This window comes from Dasypus novemcinctus, chromosome 7 (assembly GCF_030445035.2).
Source record: "Dasypus novemcinctus isolate mDasNov1 chromosome 7, mDasNov1.1.hap2, whole genome shotgun sequence".
NCBI classification, from domain to species: domain Eukaryota; kingdom Metazoa; phylum Chordata; class Mammalia; order Cingulata; family Dasypodidae; genus Dasypus; species Dasypus novemcinctus.
The window spans coordinates 72,727,591-72,741,322 of record NC_080679.1 but is presented as its reverse complement, the minus strand read 5'-3'; the positions used below and the strand labels follow the sequence as shown (position 1 = coordinate 72,741,322).

General features: G+C 38.2%; 1 long non-coding RNA gene across 1 annotated transcript in view; it reads right to left on the bottom strand.

Moving 5' to 3' along the window:
- Positions 1 to 11,355: 11,355 nt before the first annotated feature.
- The window catches only part of LOC131279185 (uncharacterized), a 327,709-nt gene continuing 325,332 nt past the window's right edge, over positions 11,356 to 13,732 (bottom strand). The window contains exon 3 of the long non-coding RNA XR_009186553.1: positions 11,356 to 11,484. This is a non-coding gene — a long non-coding RNA (uncharacterized lncRNA). The remainder of the gene's footprint in view (positions 11,485 to 13,732) is intronic.

The following is a 13,732-nucleotide window of genomic DNA, read 5'->3' as shown; positions in this document are numbered from 1 at the left end:
ACAAGATTTACTTATCAGTCATGAGCTTCTACAAACAGTTATTTCCCAAAGCTTGCTCTATACCTATTAAGAAATGAAATGCTGCTGTGACTAGAAGGGGAAAGAACTGGAAAGGTTGGCTGTAGGAAATGCAAAGCCATACATGCTACAAACTTATTCTAGGAAAGAATCCAGCAAATCATCATTAAGATCTAAATGATGGTTATGGCATTCTCTAAATTACCTTTAGTGACTAAACTTCTGCTTTGGTAAGTCCAAGGGGTGAACATTCAGCAATGAGATTGAAACATCCACTGGAGAGGTTAAAGGAGAATGTCTTCCAAATGCCCTGTCATCGTACCCACAGCAGACTCTCGTTCACCGTAGATACAGGCAGCTCGCGTTTCCACTCAGGAGGCTGCCCCTTGCAGATGACATTATGGAGCTGTTTAGTGTTTGTCCTTAAAAACTATTCCCATGACACATTGTTGGATCCACATCTAAATCATATATTAAAGGATTTCCTGTAATTCTACTTCTTTAGATGCTCAACAAATAAATACACTTGTTAATAATGACGCTCCTTGAGACTGAGCTTCACATCCAGCACTGGAAGCCCCTGTTATCCAAGGATAACCGTGAACGGAAAAAAGGCCATTGGGGGAATCAAATTTCACAGTGGATACAGGAAACTCTACCTTAAAAGGAAACTAAAATTTGTAAAAACAATAAAAATGTCTTTTGTCTTAAATTTGGCCAAATTCAGATCACAAATGCAAGTATGTGTCAATTCTTAAAACAAAGGGTCAATCAAGAGTCGATTTTTTGTTGTAATTTTTCCCGATGACACTCCGTGCCAGCGTGACTCAGCCTCCTGCCTGGCATGTTTGACCTTTTCAGCATGGATGTGAAAGCGGTCAGTTTACAAAAAATATTCTAGGGATTCGTCCATTTTCCCAAGGGCCTCTTTTCATCCTTTCATATGTAAATCATTGTCTTTTGAAATGTCTATTGTGCTGTCAATTCTTCTAGCTGGGCCAAATCCTCATTTGTCAATGGCTTTACTTCAGGATTTGAGCAGTTCCAAGATAATGTTGAGGGCACTTATTTTCTAAGAAGTCAGTTCATTAGTGAATAAGCTCAAGTTCTCATTCATGACTTTTGCTTTTCTACCCAACCTTGTAACTGTAGGAATTCAGATAATTAATGCTTGGTTAATGAGCAACCCCTGTTTCAATTTCTTAGCAGACATTAGACATCCAGATATCTACATTAAAGAGCAAAGGGCCATGCATTCCAAGCTACATATATGTAAACTGAGGTAAAGATGGCCTCCAAGGACATCTTTAGAAACAGAAAAGCAATATTGGAATGATACAGGTCCTTTCTCAATTTTATATTCACCCACAAACCCTGGTCCCTTTCTCCACATTGCAAGAGAGCCCTTATTTTGGAGTAATGCAGCTGGTAAGCGGGAATTTGGCCATTAAGAAAAATGGTCTCGTTGCCCTGGCCTATACCATAATAAACTGAATGACAGAAAAACAAATGTCACTTATTAGAACAGTGAAGTTTACTGTTCAAGTGATTAACTAAGAATCATTTGTATGATTAAATGCTGGAAAATAATTTGCTTTCCCTATGAACCTATAGCTTAGATCTCATTACACAGAAGTGCTGCATATTAGTTGAAGCAAATTAACATTCAAACACTTTCTGGAGTGGCTGCTAATCACAGACTGTTAATTACTGTCATTACATTAGGCTGTTGCAGAGACTACCCAAAGAATCATTCTCATGATCTTGGTATTTGAAAGTGATCTTCACCAATAAAAACACATGTCAGACACACAGAAATTGCAAATTGCTGAAATTGCTGACGGGGTTGAAAATTCCGCTGACTATAAGTACCCATCCAGTGATGGATGCATTCTTGACACAGTTTCAGTGTTTGGACTTAGGAAATAATGAGTATCAATGTCCTAGCAAGGGAATATGCAAAGATGAAGGAGCCCTTTTGTATCCTTAATTAAGGAAAGTAGTAGCAGAACTCGTTCACAGATAAGTGACTGTACATTATAATCATGTATTTATGTAAGGGACTGTTATGCTATATTACTGTAGTGGCAATTAGATTTTCACAAAGTCGTTTTAATAAAAGGCATACTTACATAATAAATAAACAAAACCGCTCATTTTCATGGCAGGCTCTCTAATTATACACAGGCTTAAAATAAAGTGTTCTGCAATGCTAAGTTAAACATATAGACTCTAGCTGCCTTCCACAAATGTGTCCCAAACCTTTTTCACCCCACACACTCAGATGCCCCAGAAATTCTCCTAGAGGGAGAGGATATTATACATTTTGCCTGCTCTGCATAAGAATTCTTATTTGACAATTCAGAGTGCAAGCCTTCTGGTACATATTTCCCTGACTTCCTTTATTGCCCAGAAAGTTTGTTACCCGCTCTGTGACTGCTAGAAACTGGGACTACCTCAGTGCCAATCTGGTGAAAATAACTCAGGTAAATAGCACGTGTGTTGCTTCATGGGCAACCCAGTTCATTAGCACCACTATATTAGGAAAACCCAAGCCACAAGTCTTTTTAAAAATATACATATATTTAATTTTTAAAAATTTAGAAGCATTGTAAATTTACAGAAAAATCATGCAGAAAATACAGAGTTCTCATATACTCACCCTCACACACAGTTTACCCTATTATTAATACCACAGTACGGCAGCTTTGTTACAATTGATGAAATAGTTTTACTCTAATTATATTATTAACTAGAGTCCATAGTTGACATTAGGGCTCACTCTGTGTATTGTATAGTAATACGACTTTTAAAAAAATTTTACTCTTGTAACATATATACAACCTAAAATTTTCCTTCGTAACCCTATTGAAATGTATGGTTCAGTGGCATTAACTGCATTCACAATATCATGCCACCATAATCACCATCCATTACCAAAATGTTTCCCATCACCCCAAAAGAAACTGTACCATTTAAGCATTAGCTTCCCATTTCCTACCCTAACCCCAGCCCCTGTTAATCTGTATTCCAGTTTCTGACTCTGTGAATTTGCTTACTCTAATTATTTCATGCCAGTGAAATATTTGTCCTTTTGTGTCTGGCTTATTTCACTCAACATGATGTCTTTGAGGTTTATTCATGTATCAGAATTTCATTCATTTCATGACTGCATAATATTCCATTTTATATACCACATTTTGCTTGTCCATTCATCTGTTGATGGACACCTGTGTTATTTCTATCTTTTCACAATTATGAATAATACTGCTATGAACATTGGTGTGCAAATATCTGTTGGATTCCCTGCTTTCAATTCTTTGTGGTATATACCTAGAAGTAGAATGGCCAGGCCATGTGGTAATTCTACACTTTCTGAGGAAACGCTAAACAGTTTCCCCAGCAGCTATACTATTTTATATTCCCACTAATAATGAATGAGTGGTCCTATTTCTCCATATCCTCTCCAAACACTTGTTATTTTCCATAATAAAAATATATTATTACTTTTTAATAGTAGTAATCTTAGTGGGTACAAAATGGTATCTCATTGTGGTTTTGATTGGCATTTCCCTAATGGCTAATGATGCTGAGCATCTCTTCATGTGCTTATTGGCTATTTGTATATCTTCTTTGGAGAAATGTCTATTCAAGTCTTTTGCCCATTTTTAAAGTGGGTTGTTGTCTTTTTGTTGTTGAATTCTAGGATTTTTTAATATATTCTCAATATTAAATCCTTATTGGACACATGGTTTCCAAATATGTTCACCTATTCTGTAGGTTGTGTTTTTTACTTTCATGATGAAGTCTTTTGATGCACAAAAGTTTTAAATTTTGATGAAGTCCCACTTATCTATATTTTCTTCTGTTGCTCATGCTTTTGGCCTAAAGTCCAAGGAACCTTTGCCTAACATAAGGTCCTAAAGATGCTTCACTTAAGTTTTCTGGTAGGGGTTTTATAGTCTAGGTTCTTATATTTTCGTCAGCAATCTATGTTGAGTTAATTTTTGTAGGTGATTTGAGGTACAGATCCACCTTTATTCTTTTACAAATGGAGATTCAGGTCTCCCAGGACCATTTTTAAAAGATATTATTCTTTTCCCCATTGAGGGGACTTGATATTCTGGTAAAAAAAAATCAGCTGGGCCTGACTGCCCCAATCAAAATGGTCGAGTGAGAAGAGGATTTTTCATGTCTGTTATTGTGGACTTCAATTCAAGTATTTCTATTCAGTTCCTTATTAAAATTTCTATTTCTTTACTGAGATTCCCATATTGTTCATTCATTGTTTTCCTAATATCCTTTAACTCTTTCCCCATGTTTTCCTCTATCTCCTTTAGTGTATTGAAGATTAGTTTTTGAAAGTCTTGTTCTGGTATGTCCAAAGACTGGCCTTCTTCATTGATGAATTTTTATTTTGTACCTTTGAATGGGTCATCACTTCCTGTTTCTTTGTTTTATAACCTGCGTCGTACAGTGTGCACTTTAATATTTTAATGTGTTAATCTGGGATTTAGTCCCTGAGCTGTCTGTTCCTTCGGTTTTGATCTTGGCGATATGACAGAGATTTCCTTGAGTGACAGGAGCTAACAAAAGAAACCAACCAAAAGAAAAAACCATCACAGTTTTTGCAATTTGCTCTGCTTTGGCTGGTGCTCTCCTTCAGAGTTTAGACCATCTATAAAGAAGATCAGTCTGAGGCAAAAGAGAAGTGTAGGGTCTTCTCTGTCTTTTCTGAAACTGCATCTTGTCCTGGGCTCATGGCCTTAGGAATTCCCCATTTTCAGAAACCTTAAGGTTCCCTCTACTCCCTACCATATAGACTTTCCCCCACTTACGGGATTCTGTATTATATCTTAAAGCAATTCTTTCACTTAATTGTTTCTTACACTGCTCCTTCTGGAACAGGGGAGGGATCCACAGGTTGGCTCCATACCAAACTGAGGAGACAGAGGCGAGGAGGGACCAGCAAGGGCTCACAAGCCTCTCCTACCATTTTTGAAGCCCTTGCCCAATTACCGCAACCCTTCAACTGTTTTTCCGGAGTTTTGAGGAAGATGACTCTGCCAGTTTTGGCTATTTGTTCAAAAATTCTGTGGAGGAACAGCAGCACCCTGGAGCATCTTATGCTGCTACCTTGATCAACAGTAAGTCCATGCCACAAGCATTTGAGGATCCATTTGTGGGAATCCTAATTCAGGATTCTCATTCATGCATCAATTCATTCAACACATACTCAATAAATGCCTTCCTTGTGGAGGACATTGTTCTGGGTGCTGTGTGAATACCAAGATGAAGTAGGATGGATCTTGCCTTTGAAGAACTTATAGTATAGGAGGGGACAACCGTCTATCAATGTAAGTCTCTGGCCCAGAAGGATGGAGTGAGAGATTTTGCATGCATGTGTATAAATACCTCTCTTCTCCTGTGACTATGGACACATGTCAGAGGACTTGCCCTACAACATCTGGGTGTGGTTACATTAGTACCAAAGCAATTCTTGCCCTAAGTACATAACTAGCACACTGTTTCCTAAGGACTTTATAAGACACATCCACAGCTATGTAGCCTTTCCTTCCTTTCTTCCTCCCTTCCTCCCTTCTTTTAATCTTTATTCCGTGTATGCTATATGCCAGTTCTGGGGATTTGAAAATGAACATGATATATACGATCCTCCCCACCCCACAATTTGTAATCTAACAGACAGCACAGATACTAGGTATATCTTCTGGTAGCTATAATTCCAACATGCATTGAGAGCACATGAGAAGGACTAACATACATGAGGGTCAGGCTAACTTGGATTTTAAAGAAGAGTAGCAGTGAGCAGTGTGCGTTTTAGAGGGGGTTCCGGCATGGTATGTTGGAGGTACCAAACAAAGTTCAGTATGACATGACTGGAGAAGGAAAGGGGTGGGAGTAATTTGGTCTGCTACTGGAGAGGTAGAGCTTGTGAATAATATGAAAGAATTTAAGCTTTATCCCAGGTGTGTCCTAAGGGAGGCTATTGACCTTTTTAAATAGAGAATGGCACAACCACATTTTGTGCTTTAGGTAGATCATTCTGGATTTGTCTGGAGCATGATTTTGCAAGGGGCAAAACTGAAGGAAGAGACAGCTAGGCTGCTAGAGCACTGGTCTTGCTGCCTTGAGTGAGGTGGTAGCAGTGGGCTTAGAGACAGATGACAAGGAAGTAGAAACAACTGCATGTGGAGAGTGAGCAGATGAGTGTGTGGGGGGGGTGGATTGTGATGAGAGAGAAAGAAGTCAAGGATGACCACCAGGTTTCTGGGCTGATGTGTTCTCATTCTTAAAACATGGAACACAGCGGGTTGTGGGGCTTGGCAATGAATTTGATTTTTTTTTTTTTTTTATTTATTTATTTTTTTTTATTGACTTTGTAATAATATTACATTAAAAATATATATGTGAGGTCCCATTCAACCCCACCCCCCCACCCCCCCTCTCCCCCCCCCCAACAACACTCGTTCCCATCATCATGACACATCCATTGGATTTGGTAAGTACATCTTTGGGCACCTCTGCACCTCATATACATTGGTAATGAATTTGATTTTGAATATGCTTATTGTGAAGTGCACTCGAAGGACTTCGAGTGGAAATGTTACACAAATAGTTAGAAATGCAAGTCTGGGGCTCAGAAGAAAGAGCCAGGGTGAAGCATCCTCCTCCTCCCTGTCCTCTGTGTTTACTGGCTTTCAGTTTCTTGGTTTTTCCTATGCTTCATCATCAGAGGCAGAGATTAAAGTCAGTGTTTTACTCCATAGTGTTTGTCTCCCAGCATGCAAACATACCTTTTAATTATCTTGCTTTATGTATTATTAAATATAGGAAATTGTGCTCAGATATCATGGGCTTAATTTAAACTGGCAGAAGCAAAAGACATTACAAATTAAGGTTGCTCTGTTTCCCTTTAATGCCTTTTAAGTTTCCGTTTATTGAAAGGAAAATTGAACAGGAAGTGACTGTGTTTTTTCCCAGAAGAATATTTCTGAAATATATTCAGCCTTGAAGTAAGATCTTGACGCGGGAATATATAATACAGATGCAAATCAGCTTTTGATTGAATTTAAAATGCACTGCCCGCCCCCCTTTGGTAGGATTAGCAGCAGGTTTAGTCATAAAAAACACTTTAGGGATCTCAAAAATCTGCAGTGTCTTGGGTTCCATTTCCTACTCTGATATCTCTTGTAGAATTTCCCCACACCCATTCATGGTTAACAACAACAGCAAACACAATAGCAGTCTATTCCAAGGAGGTGTTTTTCATGTCTTCACCTTCAAACACAACCTGCTTGTGCCTTTTGAGATGTCACCTTTTTTCCATCTTCTAATCACCCATCAGGGTTTCAGAATCCTTGGAGCAAGCTTCAGTCAGGACATCTTATTCAACAGAGCAGGTGATATGGTACAGATCAAAGAAGCGGCCTGGCCTCGGGGCCAGGGCTGGGGCAAAATATTTCATGGCTCTGAACCTCAGTTTTCCTATTTGTGAAATGAAGATGTAGTCACTAGCTCAGAGGAATGTTATGAGCCTTGAATTAAATGAAATAATAATTACCTTATAATGTGCCTCTACTATCGAGGAGGCAATTCATGTAGACAGAGTGGAGTTTCATTCTAAATGCATGCTGGCCTGCGAACCCAAAGCCAGGAAAAGATGTGTTTAATCCCGATAGAGGTGTTCTGGGCTGACGTTATGGGGCAGGAAAAGGAGATTGGAATGGAAAGACGTATAAAGAAGAATTCAGGGGAAACGGACTTTGGCCCAGTGGTTAGGGCGTCTGTCTACCATATGGGAGGTCCGTGGTTCGAGCTCCAGGCTCCTTGACCCGTGTGGAGCTGGCCATGCGCAGTGCTGATGCGCGCAAGGAGTGCCGTGCCACGCAAGGGTGTCCCCCGCGTAGGGGAGCCCCACGCGCAAGGAGTGCGCCCGTGAGGAAAGCCGCCCAGCGCGAAGGAGGGAGCAACCTGCCGAGGAATGGCGCCGCCCACACTTCCCGTGCCGCTGACGACAAGAGAAGCAGACAAAGAAACAAGACGCAGCAAAAAGACACAGAAAACAGACAACCGGGGGAGGGGAGGGGAATTAAATAAATAAATAAATAAATCTAAAAAAAAAAAAGAATTCATTCTACTTCAGTGAATGGAAAAGGTCCAGATTCACATTACATTATGTAACATGTTCTTTTAAAAACTGTAAATGGCACAATAGGTTTTGTTTGTTTATTTATTAATGAATTTTGGATAACTTTTATCTTGACAAAATTTTATAATTACAGAGAAGTGGCAAAAAGAGTATAAAGAACATTCGTGTATCCCTTTACCCAAATAAAGGGCATACAGATATCATTATTTTATTAATGTTTCTCTCCATTTGCTTTATTATTCCTCTCTATTGATATGTATATACACACTAATTCTTTTCTGAAGCAGATGTATTATTTCATCAAACCTGCAACTGACTAGTTGCAGACACAATGTCTCCTTACTTAAACACTTCAATATTTCCTAAGAACAAGGACATTCTTTATATGACCAGGAAACTCAACATTAATACAATGCTATTATCTAATCTATAGTCCTTATGGAAATTTTTCCTCCTGCACTGAAACATCTTTAATAGTTATCTTCCCCTCTGTACCCACTGCCCTCCCAGGATCAAGAACCATATTCTAGTTTGCATTTAGAATAAATCCAGATTCTAACCTCAGTTTTATTTTAATCTGTAACAATGCCTCAGCCATTCTTTCTTTCACAACCTTTCTTTCACAAGTTTTGAAGTGTACGTACCAGCTATTTTGGAGAATGTCCCTCAATCTGGGTTTCGCTAATGGCATTAGCTTCAGGCTATGAATTCTGTCAGGAAGGACCAGAAGCAATATTGTGTCCTCCTTAGGGCTTGATATCAAGAGGCACAAAATGCCATTTTGTCTCAATATTGGTGATGGAAACATCAGTAATTTGGTTAAGTGGTGCCTGCCAGGTTTCTTCATTGTACTATTGGTATTTTTCCTTTTGTAGTTAATACTTAGATTGTGGGGAGATACTTTGTTACTGTTACTAGTGGCACAGCTCTTCATCATACTTTCCCCCATTGGTTTTAGCATCCATTGATTTATCCATTGAATTACCCATAGATAGTTCTTGCCTCAACCTATTAATACTATGATGGTTGCAAATTGGTGTTTTACTAACTCAATTCTTTCTACATTCATAAATTTTCATTCTACTGTGAAGATGGACTTTTCTTTCTCCCTCATTTACTTATTCATTCATTTATTTATTAAAATCAATATGAACACTAGACTCTCCCAGATTCTATTATTTATTATTATTTATTTTGATGCTCAAATTGTCCCATATTTGGCCATGTGGAACCTCTTCAAGCTGGCTCCTGTGTCTTTCTGACCAGTGTGTATTATATTTTGAGCACTTCCTTACTTTATCCTGGCTTATTCTGTATTTTCTTTACTCCAGTCATTTCTCTAAGGAGCTCTGGTTTCTGTTAGTGTGAAATGTATTTAGTACCCAAGAACTGAACTTATATAATATTTTAAATGAATAAATATCAACAAATGAATAAAACTATGTAATTTTCTTACCTAAAAATGATGTGCTTGTGGGCAGAATTCTGGGGAATTATGCAACAGCCATAAATGCATAGCCCCCAAAAGGAGCCATTTAGGCAGTCAACACCCTACTGGGGAGGCTAGATGCAGGTGGGGGGTGAAAAGTGAAAGTCTGTGTGTCTTCTTGCCTTTTTATCTTTTAAAACAGTCAAGAAAGAAAAAATTCAATAATTTCCACATGAACACACTCTTATTCTTTCCTCGCCAGTAGAGCTGCTGAACTTACTACCACCTAGATTTAGCTTAACAATGGCATAGGAAAATATGCTCCGTATAAATGAGCAACACAAATATGAACATATGCATATTTATGATATATAAATTTATGACAAAAAGGTTGACATATAAGGCAAACTTCTGCATTATTAATTCTATTTTATATGTGAAGAAACTAGAGTTCAAGGAGATTGCATAATTTACTGAAAACCAGACGGCTAGTTTCAGAGCTAGGACTTGCACCCGGTTCTGCCAATTCCAAGGTTCCCTTGCCATGCTGCCTTGCCCAATTTGGTCTTTAACTTTCTTTAAGTATTATTTTCTCTAGACATATTCCCAATGATACTCTGGGTTAGATTTGGTTCTATGAGCCTTCAGTTTTTAGCTGTTTAGCTCTTGGTTTTTGAAATAACAATAGCTAATATTTCTAGAAAATTTTATGTATGTTTTATATGCATTATCTCCTCAAACCTTCAACAACTCATCATCATCACCATCCCCCTTTATGAATGAGGGAATTGAGGTTCAGAGCAAATTAAATGACTTACTCAAGCTCATCAGTGGTGGAACTCAGATTTGAACTTGGGTAGTCTGGCTGTGAACCTACATTTTTAATCCACTTTGTTTCACTGGAATCTATTAAAGTGTGTGAAGATATTAGCAGGGCTCCAATGGCTCCCTAAGACATGCCAGTTCATTCCTAGACTTGCCTGTGGAACGACTCCTAGTGCTGAATTAATAGATCGTTGACTCCACTAACCAGGTAAATTCAAAGAGCAGCAGGGCAGAGGGCACACAAATCATCAATACTACTTTGGAGTGTACAGTGATATTTTCCCTAGTAGATATTGCTCCCGAAATCTGTCCCTGGCAATTATATTGGCTCTCATTGAAGGGAAATTAATTGTAGATTTTTGGGTTAGAAATAAGAACAGCAAATTAGTATTAAGATGTTTTGTAGATAGCACTCCAAGTTGAAAGTGCGATCATAGATAATTCAGATTTCACCCCATTAAAGAAATTCAGTAAACATGAAGTCCTCTGATCATGTCAAGGAGGAGCCAGGTGTCAGGGTCACATGGTGGTTATAAACACGGGCTCAGGAGTTAAGTTGCCTCAACTTTGCCAGTTCTCAGGTATGAGGCTTTGAGTAAGTTAGTTAACCTGTCCCCACCTCAGTTTCCTTAACATATTATTCTTTCTATATCCATCCACAGCCTCTCCCTGCCCCCCACCTGCATGTCTCTCTAGGGGTTTGTATAAGAATCTGGGTAATGGGAGTGGGGCTCAGAGTAGGGCTTGAAAAAGTTACCTAGGAGTTATGATACCTCCAGTTCTACCTCTTTTATCCCTATCACCCTATATCTGGATGGAGAACCAGTGAGCTAAGGGATTACTTGGAACAAATTGTGCATCAGTTATAATGCCAGCTGCTATAATCAGCATATCCAATAACATATAAGGCTCAAACATGATCATGTTTATTATTTGTCCTTGTAAATCCAAACTGGGTGTTCCTAAATCCACAAGCTTCCAACTTGTGGTTTCACCATCTTCAGAATGGCTTCCAACGTCATTTTGCTTTGTCTCCATCAAGCTGGCAGAAAGGGTAAGAACATAGAGAATGCAGCATTAGAGAGGTTTTTATGAAGTAGGCCTGGAAGGGGTTGCACAACTTCCACTCTTATTCCATGGATTGGAGCTGAGCCACATGGCCAGACTTAATTGCAAATAAGGTTGGGGAATGTCGCGCAGTTGTGTGCCCAGGAAGAAGAGAAAATGAATCTGGTGATGAGCTAGCCAGGCTCTGCTATCAATAGCAGGAGCAAAATTAAAAAGAGAAGTTTAGAAGTAAAACAGAGTGTCAGACTTGCAATTGATGTCGTTTTAATAAAGTCATTAATACAGTTCTCTACCACTTTCATTCGGATGCCAGCCCTTACTGCTGATCGGCAAGGCCAGATCTGACCTGTGAATTGTTAAAATAAAATTTTACTATGGAAATTTTCATGAAGCAAATATGACGTTGTGTAAATGGTGCAAAAGTTGATCCTGCTATGATGTAGCTCAGCATATTAACATAATACCACAATTACCCAGAGTGTGCAGGGGCCATTGTGAAAATGCTATTGTACAAACAACCCATTGAGAGAAGTTAAATTTTGTATACTCCAGTGAGCATAAAATACATGGTTGAATTTGACTCTAATATGTGTTAATTATGAAAATCAGCTCTGAGCAAAGAAAGTCATAATAATTAAAAATCATCTTTTCATCTTAAAAAGCTGCCCTCCCCAAACTGTTTATACACTTTAATGAAACAAATAAAAATAGCTATGGCAAAGCCTAAATAATAACCTCTATTAAAGTAGTATATACACTCCATAATATGTAATTATGTTGCACATAAATAGAAACAGACAGGAGCCCCCATCCTTTCAGTGATTAGCAACAAAACAGATATTAGATTATGAATATTGCTATTTCCTTTATTGTCTCTTTCTAGTTTCTGATATATATTAGTTATAAAAAAATCACTTTGGCAAGATACTTACCCCATTGTATACATTTACAAATGTCAAAAGTTGAGGTACTAGTCCCAAGAGAGCAAAGAGGATTTATTTCACATGCTAATTCCAAGCAATTGTAGTGACTGCCTGGACATTTCAGGGAGGAGAATCCTGTGGCTCTGTCCTAACTCACTGGGGAAAGAGCGCTATTGATCAATAAGTGATGTCTGCCTGGGTATAGTAATCAAAAGTGCTGTCAATCTTGTCATGTACTTTCCAAGCGTGGTTACATATTCATAAAACAAACCAATGATAAAAGATAAAATAATATAAGGAAAGGCCACTTTGGGTCCTTATTTTGGTTCTTGAAATTCTAGAGCCAAAGGCAACAAATAGCGAATGAGGTTACTTAAGTTGCTTTTTTGTTTGTTTTTCTTGTTTTTTGCCTATTAGTTTTGTTTCCCCAGGCCACCACATTGTAGCTGAATCAACATAATGTAGCAATTTTAATAACTTTGCATTGCATATCATAAATCTTTGGCTTCCAGAATCAAAATCAAAACCAACCTTATGCGGGGATATGACTATTCAGTATTAAGGAAAAAATTAGAAATTCAAATGTTTACTTGTTGAAAGTATTGAGAAACTAAAATGAGTTAGCATGTAAAAATGTAAAATAAACTTCTTATGATTTAGAGAAAATGTTAAAAAAATACACAAATGTCTGAAACAGGTTTTCTCTTTCACTTAAATGGGAGTTTCATTAATAAAACTTTCTTTAGACTCAAAGAATTTTGGCAGAGCCAGAGATGATTTCAGTGCTTCAAATATACAGAGCAGGCCTATATCAAAAGCTCTCGTGGGGAGTTCCACCTCCCTCTTCTCACTCAGAGAAGAGAAGGCACACTTGTTTGGGTTTTTCTTTTTTGTTTGCTTGTTGTAGTAATTTGTTTTTAATGTTTGGGGCACTTTGAAGTTAGACCTAAATGACTCACTTCTTACTGCCCCCTCCCCCCTCCCCCAATGAATCATCTCTGCGTTGAGGTGAGTTCTTTGCTTCATGCAGTTTCTAATATATCTACACATTGGCTGGCCCCAAGACTGCCTATTCCTAAATAGAAGACTTCCCTGGCACACAGCCCTGCATGTTCATTCTAATATGGATCTCCTGCTGACCTTAAAGCTTAGCTGTAGAAAATTATTTTCATTAATTTGTTTAATAGTTTCATTTTACCATGCTAACATATTCCCAGCTGCTTTATTTCTAATAGAAGAAATACAACCCTCTCCCCATTCAAACTTACATTTTAAATTGATTCATGCAAACTAAAGCAG